Source organism: Sus scrofa, chromosome 2, assembly GCF_000003025.6.
Source record: "Sus scrofa isolate TJ Tabasco breed Duroc chromosome 2, Sscrofa11.1, whole genome shotgun sequence".
Lineage (NCBI taxonomy): Eukaryota > Metazoa > Chordata > Mammalia > Artiodactyla > Suidae > Sus > Sus scrofa.
Window position 1 is genome coordinate 49,817,253 of NC_010444.4, and position 12,207 is coordinate 49,829,459.

The window sequence follows — 12,207 nt, forward strand, 5'->3', positions numbered from 1 at the left end:
GAAACAGAAAACAGACTGGTGTTGCCTGGGGCTTGGAGGAGGTGTGGGGATAGGGAGTGACTCCTAGTGGGTTCCCTAGTGGAATGATGAAAATGCTCTAATTTTTTTTTTTTTTTTTTGTATTTTTAGGGCCGCACCTGAGGCATATGGAGGTTCCCAGGCTAGGGGTCTAATTGGAGCTTTAGCTGTTGGCCTAAGCCACAGCCACAGCAATGCCAAATCCGAGCTGCATCTGTGACCTACACCACAGCTCACAGCAATACCCGATCCTTAACCCACTGAGCGAGGGCCAGGGATGGAACCTGCGACCTCATGGTTCCTAGTTGGATTCATTTCCACTGTGCCACGATGGGAACTCTAAAATGCTCTAAAATTTATTGTGGTGATGGTAGCCCAACTCTGAGTAAACTAAAAGCTATTGAATTACATCCTTTAAATGATGAACAGTATGGTATGTCAATATTATCTCAAAGGTGTTATAAAAGATGGGAGGACTGCCTGATACACATCAGCTCAGGTTTATTAGGTGCCACCAAATCTTCTGCTCCAGCCAAGATGCAATTATAAGTAACCCCAACCTATATAAATTACCTACAACCTCGGCCAGTATGAAATAGCGTTATTTTAATTTGGAGTCTAGAAAAGCTACAGTAACCCTAGAAAAGTATTCAAGTAAATATTACTTCTTAGTAGAGAGGTAATGAAAAAGAAATTAAATCCTTGGTTTTAATATTTTAATGGACTTAATGTAATGATTTTATCTTCGGGTTTCTGTCTGCTATTTGGTACGCTGGGATGTTTGAAATGTGTGAGGAATCAGTCTTATTGGATTTGTGATTATAGTTTGGATTGTTTAAGGGAATTTAAGTAAGTCACGTGGGAGTTCCCATCATGGCTCAGCAGTTAACGAACCGGATTAGCATCCATGAAGACATGGGTTCAATCCCTGGCCTTGCTCAGTGGGTTAAGGATCTGGCATTTCTGTGAGCTGTGGTGTAGGTCACAGATGCGGCTCCACTCTGGCATTGCTGTGGCTCTGGCATAGGCTGACGACTATAGGCCCAATTCAACCCCTAGCATGGGAACCTCCATATGCTGTGGGTGTGGCCCTAAAAGACACACAAAAATTTTTTTAAAAAAGTAAGTAATGTGATCATCATAATGGCACATTGCACTCTGAAATAATTAGTCAAAGCCAACTGGTGGTCCCATTCTCCTTGCCAATACAGTGATGGGCTTAGGAATAGGCACATGACACAACTCTGGCCAATGAGATGGGATTTGAAGCCTACTCTGGGGCTTGGGGGAGAGGTTTCCACAGTCCCCCCAAAGAGAAACAAGAGTCCTACTTCCTCTGAATTTTTGCATCTGGATATGATAATATCAATGCAGCAGCGACAGTGCGACAAGCCTGAGGGTGCTGCTGGTACCGCAGAATCAAGAGAATCAGCCCACGTCAGGGCTTCATGTTATGTAAGATAACACATTTCCTTACTATTTAAGCCATTTTGAGTCAGGGCTTTCTGTTATTTTTATTCCCAAAGAAACAATTTATAACAGGATTTAAATGTAAAACTGCAGTTTAAGAAAATCTTTTTAATGTATTAGTTTTGTTTTTGTTTTTTCATCTTTTTTGCCATTTCTTGGGCCGCTCCCATGGCATATGGAGGTTCCCAGGCTAGGGGTCTAACCGGAGCTGTAGCCACCGGTCTACACCAGAGCCACAGCAAGGCGGTGGTGTGACCTACACCACAGCTCACGGCAGCGCTGGATCCTTAACCCACTGAGCAAGGCCAGAGATCAAACCAGCAACCTCATGGTTCCCAGTCAGATTTATTAACCACTGAGCCACAACGGGAACTCCTTAATGTATTAGTTTTTTGATGAGGCATATCAATTGGATGAGCATCTAGTGAAGTCAGCCATACAATGAGACACCAACATCAAATGCTTTCACTGACATGTGGAATCTGAAAAAAGGACAGACTGAACTTCTTTGCAGAAGAGATGCTGACTCACAGACATTGAAAAACTTATGGTCTTCAGAGAAGACAGTTTGGGAAGGTGGAGGGGATGTGCTTGGGTTGTGGGATGGAAATCCTGTGAAATTGGATTGTGATGATCATTATACAACTACAGATGTGATAAATTCATTTGAGTAATAAAAATAATAAATAAATAAATTGGATGAGCATCGGTTAGACTGGAAGTTGTAGAGAATGTTCCTCTGCACAGACAAAAGCCCTCCTGGACTTTGAGGAACCTAGAAACAGTGGTGAGGTGAATTTCAAAGAGAGGTTCATACTCTTAACCTCATGTGAGAGCCCACCTGTAACATGATACTTGTCATCACCTGTGGCATTTATTACAAAGTCAGGGAAGACATACCTGTAGGAATCATAAACGTTGGCTTCTGCTGGAGAAAGAGAGCTAGAGTGCTCCAAGGAACAGATCATCAGCAGCTGTGCTCTCTATCAATGACCAAAGGGGACTTTATCAAGCCAGGAGCCCCCAATTCAAATGCCTTCATAACCCAGACAGGGTCCACACATAAAGGAAACTGAAGGGGAGTGAAGCAGGAGGAAATGGTGGTCCATCTACAGGGACCCACAGAGACCAGGTGATGCCACTATGAAGAAATGAAGCTTAAGTGTTGCCAGATCTTCCCTCTTTCAAGAAGAGCCAGAAACCTGGATCAGGTGAATCATGTGATGCTGTAGATTAGGGTAACCTACTCAAACAAAACAACAGGGGGCCAAAGAGAATACATCTACAGGCTGTCTGTGGTCCGCAGGCTGCCAGTTTGCAACCTCAGTGCATAGGTTAGAGCACATCCACAGAGTGGACATTTGGCAAGTTTGCAAACCTTTCCCTCCCGCAGGTGCTTCTTAGACACTTAGATTTGGGGACACATAGCTGAAAAGATGTAATTCATAGCAATAGCCCAGCAAGAAGGATTAGCTGTCAAATGCACACACAGAGTTTAACAAAATAATCAGTTGCATGGGACTGGTTAGTGTCATCTGCTTAAATGGCAATGATAGATGTGCAATTTTCATTTCAGTCCTTGCTATTAGAACCAAGTTGCCTTTATGTCATTGGCTACCAACATGATCAGTTCTACTAAATTCTTTTGCCACGTTCCCAGGCTTTATACATTAGGATCAATTATTCATTTGCAACCGAAAAATTAAAAGCGAGGGAGAGAGACTGAAATCACTGGTCCAAACAAGACATGGGTCTCCAGAGATCTTGCCAAACCTCTTTGAAGCTTCCCAGGAGAGCCTGGTCTTCAGGAGTCCCACAACAAATATCCCCTGGTTTCTTAAAGATAAGAGTAAAACCCGAGGCCTGTGAATGTTTCTGACTCATAGAAAAATCTGCTCATTTTCATGGGTTTCTTTGTGTGTTATTTTTAAATGATTGTGATATGACACATGGCAGCAGAAGGAACTTAGGCTAGATATTAAGAACAATTTCCTGACTCACAGACTGTGAAACATTAGGGCAGGTTACAAATGAGGAAGTAGAGGCTCCCTCTATGCAGGACTTTTCCGCTACGGTAAACGCCTGATTCTGTTGGTCAGATGCTATCACTGGTGAGGTGGGAAGGTGGCGTTTGTGTAATGTGTCTATCTCACCCTGCTCTGCACTCTTCATAATAGCTGCCATTTAAAAGGGTCAACTTGATCACTGTCCTCGGTCCTTCTTCTTATCAAATCCTCAGGGAAACCCAGTAAGATAAACTATCCCCATTTTACAGATGACGAAACCGAATGTCAGAGAAATGAAATAACTTGCTCAAGTGCATGCTGTTAATAAATGGCAGGATTAGAAGCCACCTCTGTGTAGCTGCCAAGACCAGGCCCTTTCCCTAAGGTCATGCTGCTGCAGGTGGCTGGGCAGAGCACCTGTGGCTACCTGTGGGGAAGAGAGGCCAAACAGCAGGTTCAGGCAAGGAGAGCATTATGCTAAAAAGTTATCGAGAACATGGCTGAGCCCTGAAGAGGAAGCCAGTGTCAGGAAGAGAGATGAAATGCCAACTGGGGAAGTGACAGAGACACAAAGGGGAGGTCAGGTAAAGGGATATCCTTCCAGAAATGAATGTGCACTGACTTGGATAGTCCAGGAAGTGAAAATAGTGAATAGGGAGTTCCTTTTAAGCAACACCCAGCTCGGACTGTCAGGCTTGCCAAGGAGCAGGCTGGAGGCTCCTGACCTGCCCAGCTCAGATTTTCCTTTAGTGACTCCTGACCTAACTGTGCCCTTGGACAATTTTCTTTCCCTCTTCCTCACTGGCCCTCCAGCAATCTTCTGTGATATACAGGAGCTGAAACACTGTTTCCAACAACACTGAAATTAGGTCCAGTGCTTATGTCCATGTTCAGAATACCTGTAATCATGTAACTTTCCTTCTCTAAAAAACATATTCCTGTTGTTTCTCCCCTGCTAGTGCCCAGGTTCCTGGATTAGCATCATTGCTACAGCAAAAGAGAGGGGAGGTGGAAAATTAGTGGGCCTCTACAGCCTCCATATATTATGTGTTAAGCCACATCACCTTGCCTACTTAACACTCGTGGCTGAAAAGAGTTAGTGTCTTTATTATAAAATCAGCCAAAAAGCAGGTCCAGGCCAACTCTGGGGCAGAGGTCACCTGTAGACTATTTCAAGAGGTGTTTTGTGTCCTCCATCCCCTCTTTTTTTTAGTGTCACGACCATGGTATGCTGAAGTTCCTGGGCCAGGTATCGAACCTGAATCACAGCAGCAACTCAAGCCACAGCAAAGACAACACCGGATCCTTAACCTGCTGCAACATCAGGGAACTCCCATCCTCTTTTTTAAGAATTTATTTCCTAAACTCCAGTATGGCCTCAGTAGCTCCAGTCTCTGTGTTCAGATAGGAAATCTAAGGAAATGAATACAACCTTGGAGACACAGGAGACCAGATTCGCTTTCATTAAACTCAAAGCTTCTTGGAACTTCAGGCCTCAAGAAGTGGGAGGGCACACTTTACTGAAGCCCAATCCCCCATAGTGAAGGCAGGAAGAGAAAAATAAACCAGAAATCAAATAAATAAATAAATAAGCAAACCAGAAGGACTTTTCTCTAGAGAGCCTTAGGTTGGCCAGGTCAACAAATAATGCAAGGACAAACCTTCCTGAAATTATTTCTCACCCCACCCCCCACCATGAAAAAAAGGTAGGGCTGACTTACCTATGACTGTAGCAAAAGGGTAAAGTTCTCCCAAGCTTTTAAGAGTTTAGCCTAGGGATTAGCACAATTCTGGGGAATGCTTTATGTTTTAGGCTCATTCAGTTATTCCACAGTCATTTATTGCGTACTTTCTATTTTCTGGGTGCCAAGTTAGAAGTATTAAAATGTTGCATAGATGACTAGGACTCAGACGCTGCTCTCTAGCTGCTCAGGTTGCAATAGTGGAGATAAAGCATGAACTTGATGACTGTAATAAAATAAAGTGCTACATGCCACAAGAGAGATATAACCAAAGAATAATCATCATTTGTATTTGAATGGGACTTTCTGAAGTCACTTTCCCTATATCATTTGATTGTTAGCACATTTGTGGTGGACATCTGCTGTTATCATCAGCATCATTTCCCTCTTCTGATAAGTGTATCCTAACTTCTCATTGAAGAACCTCCACCCACCCACTCCGATCCCATGTGCTGTCAGGGCTGCACCCCAGGGTCTGCAGTAGAATAGTTTCCTGGGCTCTAGCCAATCCAAGCATCAATTTCTCCTGGCCGTAGTGACCACCTCAGGGATGGAAACATGACCTGCTGAAAGCAATGAGAATTTAGTTGGGACTTCTGAGAAAGAGATTCTCAAGTTTGTTTGCTGGATTTGATACACAAAGACTATGAGTCCTGGGATTCCTGCCAGTCATCATGCCACTCTTTGAACCTGAGCTGAAGCACAACAGAGCAAAAGGCAGAGCTGAAAGGAGAAGAGATATAGAGTCTTGATTATACGTTGTTGTATTCATTTATTTATTTTTATCTTTTTAGGGCTGCACCCACAGCATATGTAAGTTCTGAGGCTAAGGGTTAAATCAGAGCTGCAGCTGACAGCCTCCACCATAGCCACAGCAATGCCAGATCTGAGCCGCATCTGTGACCTACACCACAGCTTGAGGCACTGCCAGATCCTTAACCCACTGAGCAAGGCCAGGGATCAACCCACATCCTCATGGATACTAGTTGGGTTCATTACTGTTGGGCCACAACAGAAACTCCTTGATTATATCATTTAAGCTTTGACTTCGCCCATGCCTGAAGCCATCTCTGCCGCTAGACTTTTCACCTATATGACCCAATAAATGCCATCTGATAATAGGAGCCAATTTGGATTGGGTTTTTCTGTCACTCAAAAACAAAGGAGTCCTGGAGTTCCCTGCTGGCTAAGTAGATTAAGGATCCAGCATTGTCACTGGTGTGAGGTGGGTTTGATCCCTGACCTGGGAACTTCCACATGCTACAGATGCCAAGAAAAAAAAAAAAAAGGCAAAAGAGTCATAAAAGAAACTTTAGCTCCATGGGGTAGATATTTCCATCTCTGTTTTATATAAGCAAAATTGAGGCTCAGAAAGGTAAAAAGAGAGCTAAGGAGTAGCAGAACCAGGTTCTGATATCAATTCAGTCCTTTATACCACAGATGCCTCCCTTAGTGACAGAAATCCAGAGGAAGGACAGATAACTTTAGGCTAAAGATTAGCCAGTTCTTTGTAGGAGTACCACTTGAGCTAGACTTTGAAAGACAGGTCAGGCCCTGAATAGCCAAAGCAATCCTGAGGAAAAAAACAGAGCTAGAGGAATCAGGCTCCCGCCCTGACTTTAGATCATACTACAAAGCTACAGTCATCAAAACACTATGATACTGGCACAAATACAGAAATGAAAGACCAATGGAAAAGGATAGAAAGCCCAGAGATAAACCCAGGCACCTATGGTTAATTAATCCATAACAAAGGAGACAAAAATATGCAATGGAAAAAAAAGACAGTCTCTTCAATAAGTGGTGCTGGGAAAACTGGACAGCTACATGTAAAAGAATGAAATTAGAATATTCTCTAAGAGTCCCCATTAGTTAAGAACCCAACTAGTATCCATGAGGATGCAGATTCAATCCTTGGCCTTGTTCAGTGGGTTAAGGATCTGGCATGGCTACAAGCTATGGGATAGGTCACGAATGTGGCTCAGATCTGGGTGGCTGTGGCATAGGCTGTCAGCTGAAGCTCCAATTTGACCCCTAGCCTGGGAAATTCCATATGCTGCAGGTTCATCCCTAAAAAGAAGGGTGGGGGTGGGGGTGGGGAGGGAACATTTTCTAAGACCATGTACACAAATAAACTCAAAATGGATTGAAAACCCAAATGTAAGGCCAGATACTGTAAAACTCTTGGAGGAAAACATAGGCAGAACACTCTCTGATATAAAGAGCAGCAATATCTTTTTGGATCCACCTCCTAGAGTAATAAAAATAAAAACAAAAATAAGAAAATAGGACCTAATTAAACTTAAAAGCTTTTGAACAGCAAAGGAAACCATAAACATGGGATAGAACATGATGAAAGATGAAAGAATGTATATGTATGTATGACTGGGTCACTTTGCTGTACCGCAGAAATTGGCACAATATTGTAAATCAACTATAGCTCAATAAAATTTTTTTTAAAGAAATAAAAAAGGATAACAGGAAACAGAGTTAGGAATGTATTTAGGATCAGAATGTTTGAGGAATAATCTGTAAAAATATTGAATTACTATGCTAAACACCCAAAACTGGAGCTCCCATAGAGGCTCAGCAGTAACGAACCTGACTAGTATCCATGAGGATGTGAGTTTTTTTGTTTTGTTTTTTTTTTTTTTTTTGTCTTTTTGCTATTTCTTGGGCCGCTCCTGCGGCATATGGAGGTTCCCAGGCTGGGGGTCTAATCGGAGCTGTAGCTGCCAGCCTACGCCAGAGCCACAGCAACGCAGGATCCGAGCCGCGTCTGCAACCTACACCACAGCTCACGGCAATGCTGGATCGTTAACCCACTGAGCAAGGGCAGGGACCGAACCCGCAACCTCATGGTTCCTAGTCGGATTCGTTAACCACTGCGCCACGACAGGAACTCCAGGATGTGAGTTTGATCCCTGGCCTAGCTAAGTGGGTTAAGGATCTGGCATTGCTATGAGCTGTGGTGTAGGTTGCAGATGTGGCTTGGATCTGGCTTTGCTGTGACTGTGGTGTATCTCTGTATCTCTGATTTGACCCCTAGCCTGGGAACTTCCACAAGCCTTGGGTTCAGCCCTAAAAAGAAGAAAAACAAAAACAAAAAACACCTGAAACTAACATAATATTGTTAATCAACTATACTTCAATTTTTAAAGAAAGACTGGGGAACTTGAACTTATCCTAAAGGTCAGAAATTCCCAAACCCCACTGTACTAAACATTGGCTTCAATTGACTGAAGGTCAATTTGGGCCAACTTAGTGGTACCAGATCTTGGAGATGAGGTTTATTTATTTTTTTTAAATTTATTTATTTATTTATTTATTTTGTCTTTTTGCCAATTCTTGGGCCACTCCCGCAGCATATGGGAGGTTCCCAGGCTAGGGGTCTAATCAGAGCTGTAGCCGCCGGCCTACGCCAGAGCCACAGCAACACAGGATCCGAGCCGCATCTGTGACCTACACCACAGCTCACGGCAATGCCAGATCCTTAACCCACTGAGCAAGGCCAGGGATTGAACCCACAACCTCATGGTTCCTAGTTGGATTCGTTAACCACTGCGCCACGACGGGAACTCCCCCGGAGATGAGGTTTATTGACACAGGTAAGTCAACCCAAAAGAACCCAGTGAGGAGTTCCCACTGTGGTGCAGTAGGTTAAAGATCCAGATTATCTTGGTGCAGGCACCGCTTTGATCCCCAGCCTGGCACAGTGGGTTAAAGTATCCAGCACCACTGCTGCTGTGGTGTAGGTCACAGCTCCAGCTTGGATTAGATCCCTGGCCCAGGTATTTCCATATGCTGCAGATGCAGCTGAAAAAGAAAAAAAAGAAAAAGAACTAGTGAGGAGAAAGAGTTAAATTCTTGGCTTTGAGTTCCAAAACAGTGTCTTGAGACTAAGACAAGCTGACAGAACTGAGGCAGGACTCACTGTTTACACAAAGAAAAATGCAGGATCATTTTTTCTCAAGATGCACCTGAGAGTGAGAGCAAGAAAGGGGAATTCCCAGATGCTAGAAGTGAAAAGGGAACCCAAAGTTAACATGGTAAATAGAATGTAAAGTTGAGGCAGGACATGTCTTAGAGATCAAGGACAGGATTTTTTTTAATTTTTTTAATTTTTTTGGGTCTTTTCAGAGCCATACCCACAGCAAATGGAAGTTCCCAGGCTAGGGGGTGATTCAGAGCTATAGCTGCTGGCCACAGCCACAGCCACAGTCACGCCAGATCTGAGCTGTGTCTGCAACCTACACCACAGCTCCCAGCAATGCTGGATCCTTAACCCACTAAGTGAGGCCAGGGATCAAACCTGTATCCCCATGGATACTACTCAGGTTCATTGCCTCTGAGACATGTCGAGAACTCCAAAGATGGGATTTTAATGTTGTTGTGACAACAGAAAATGAGGCCTTAAGTCCTGACAAGAGCTGGAATTGGAATAAAGGTCTTACCTACTCTCCACAGGAAGACAGAACAACTCTGCTTACCAGCCTGGGGAAGGAGCAAGAAAGTCTGCCACTGGCAGAAAAAAAAGAAGAATCATTGATGATAAACTGAAACCCCAAGCTTGTCCTTGGTGTGGGACCTGAATTCACACTATCCATCAGGTGTGGGTCACAAAATATTGATCAAAATATAAATAAATTCATACCTAGACATCATGGTAAATTGGAAAACGTCAAACATAAGAAAAAAAAAAAAAAACTGGAGTTCCCCCATGGCTCAGCAGGTTAAGGATCCAGCATTGTCACTCCTGTGGCTCTGGTTATAGCTGTGGTGCAAGTGTAAGAGTTCGATTCTTGGCCTGTTAACTTCCACATGCCAGAGATGTGGCCAAAACAAAACAAAAATCTTAGGAGTTCCCATAGTGGCTCAGTGGTTAATGAAACCAACCAGCATTCATGAGATTTCGTGTTCAATCCCTGGCCTCACTCAGTGTGTTAAGGATCCCACGCTGCTGTGGCTGTGGCTCTGGCTCTAGCACAGGCCAGCGGCTACAGCTCTGATTGAACTCCTAGCTGGGACCCTCCATGTACCTCAGGTGCAGCTCTAAAAAAAGACAAAATGACAAAAAACAAAGCAAAAACAAACGAAGCAAAAATCTTAAAAGCAACCTATGGAAAAAGAGAGACTACTTACAAAAGATGAACAGGCTTTAGCAAGCCATCATCAACAGCAATAAATGCTGGAAGACAAAAGTATCTTAAAACTGTGGATCTTCTGAGCTACAAAGGACAATGAAAAAGGGAATTGGTAGAATGCTGGGTAGCCAAGAGAGGGTTTTGAAAAAAGAGCAGGCAGTTGTGTCAAAAGCTGCCAAAGAGCCAAGTATGATTAGGACAGAGAAACATCCACTGGATGTGGCAACCTGGACATCATCAGGGGCTTTGACTTTGTGGTTTTAGTAGAGGTGTGGGGGACAGAAAGCAGGTGTGAGGAGACTGATGTCAATACAAGGAAGTGAGTGTTTATCTCCAAAAACCCCTTCACTTCAACCATACAGCCAGCCATGACATTTAAAATATAAAAATGATTCTTTAAAAAGATATAGCTGGGAGTTCCCATCGTGGCTCAGCAGTAAACGAATCCAACAGTATCCATGAGGATATGGGTTTGATCCCTGGCCTCGCTCAGTGGGTTAGTAATCTGGCGCTGCCATGAGCTGTGGTGTAGGTTCCAGATGCAGCTCGGATCCCAAGTTGTTGTGGCTGTGGCAGAGGCTGGTGGCTGTAGCTCCGATTCGACCCCTAGCCTGGGAACTTCCATATGCTGCAGGTGCGATCCTGAAAAAAAAAAACAAAAAAAAAACGGTATAGCTGGACTCTTACATATTTTCATGAGCCAGAAATGAAACAGAAACATAGTAAGATCAGTGGGGCCAGTGTCTCGGGCGTGTGGGCTCCAAGTCTGGAAGCTAGACCTTGGTAGCTGAGTGAGCATCTAGCTCCTTATAGGCATAAAGTGCTCACCTCAGTGTGGGAGACTGAAACTCACAGCTTGCTCTCAGAGGCTGATGCAGGCTCCACTGCTTGTGAGAAGAAGCTGAAGAAAACAGCTGTCAATCTGTGGATTCTTAATTAGAACCTGAGGAGATGAGGACACCTTGCTACCAGGTATTGGCAAGTTGTCTACTGGTCCACGACTAGATACGCCATATTCCTTATATGTGGAGATGGAGGACTGTAATCCACAGCCCTGACTCTTGGGTGAGATCCAGAGAGCCAGAGAGTAGCATACAGAGAAGGAATGAGAGAAAGTAGAAGAGAAATCAAACAAAAATCTTTTCTGAATGGATGCATCTTTATGTATAACTGAATCACTCTGTTGTACAGCCGAAATTACTACAACGTTGTGTATCAACTATACTTCAATAAAACTTAAAAAAAAATTTTTTTTTTCTCACTCAAAAAGGTCTTGCAGGAGTTCTCGCTGTGGCACAATGGGTAAAGAACTGGAGTGGCTTGGGTAGTTACAGAGGCTCAGGTTTGATCCCCAGTCAGGCACAGTGGGTTAAAGGAATTGGCACCGCAGCAGCTACTGTGGCTCAGATGCAGTCCCTGGCCTAGGAACTTCCATACGCCTGAGTGTGGTCATTAAGAAACAAAACAAAACAAAAACAAACAAACAAGAAACAGTGGGGGCGGGGGGGGGGAGCTTGCAAACCGTAATGCCAAACCATATGAAAGAACCTACTCTGTGAGAAAGATGGCTTTTGAAATTAACAATCAGATCAGAAATTTTCTCAAATTTCCACTGGAAATTCGTAAAAGAATATAGAAAGACTTTAAAATAGGATGTTGAAAATGTTCATAGATGAATGCACACCTCCCATTTCAAAAGGAAATTAGTAAGCAAAAATAGAGTGACACAAAACAATAACCAAGTAGAAATCCTTGAAATGAAAAATACCCTAATTGAAATCTAAAAGGCTGTAACAGAAGAAACTTCAGAATGAAAACGCTCAAAGA

General features: G+C 43.5%; 1 protein-coding gene across 2 annotated transcripts in view; it reads right to left on the minus strand.

Moving 5' to 3' along the window:
• The window catches only part of LOC106509418 (40S ribosomal protein S4, X isoform-like), a 43,425-nt gene that overhangs the window by 3,265 nt on the left and 27,953 nt on the right, over positions 1 to 12,207 (minus strand). The gene's annotated exons all lie outside the window — the stretch shown is intronic.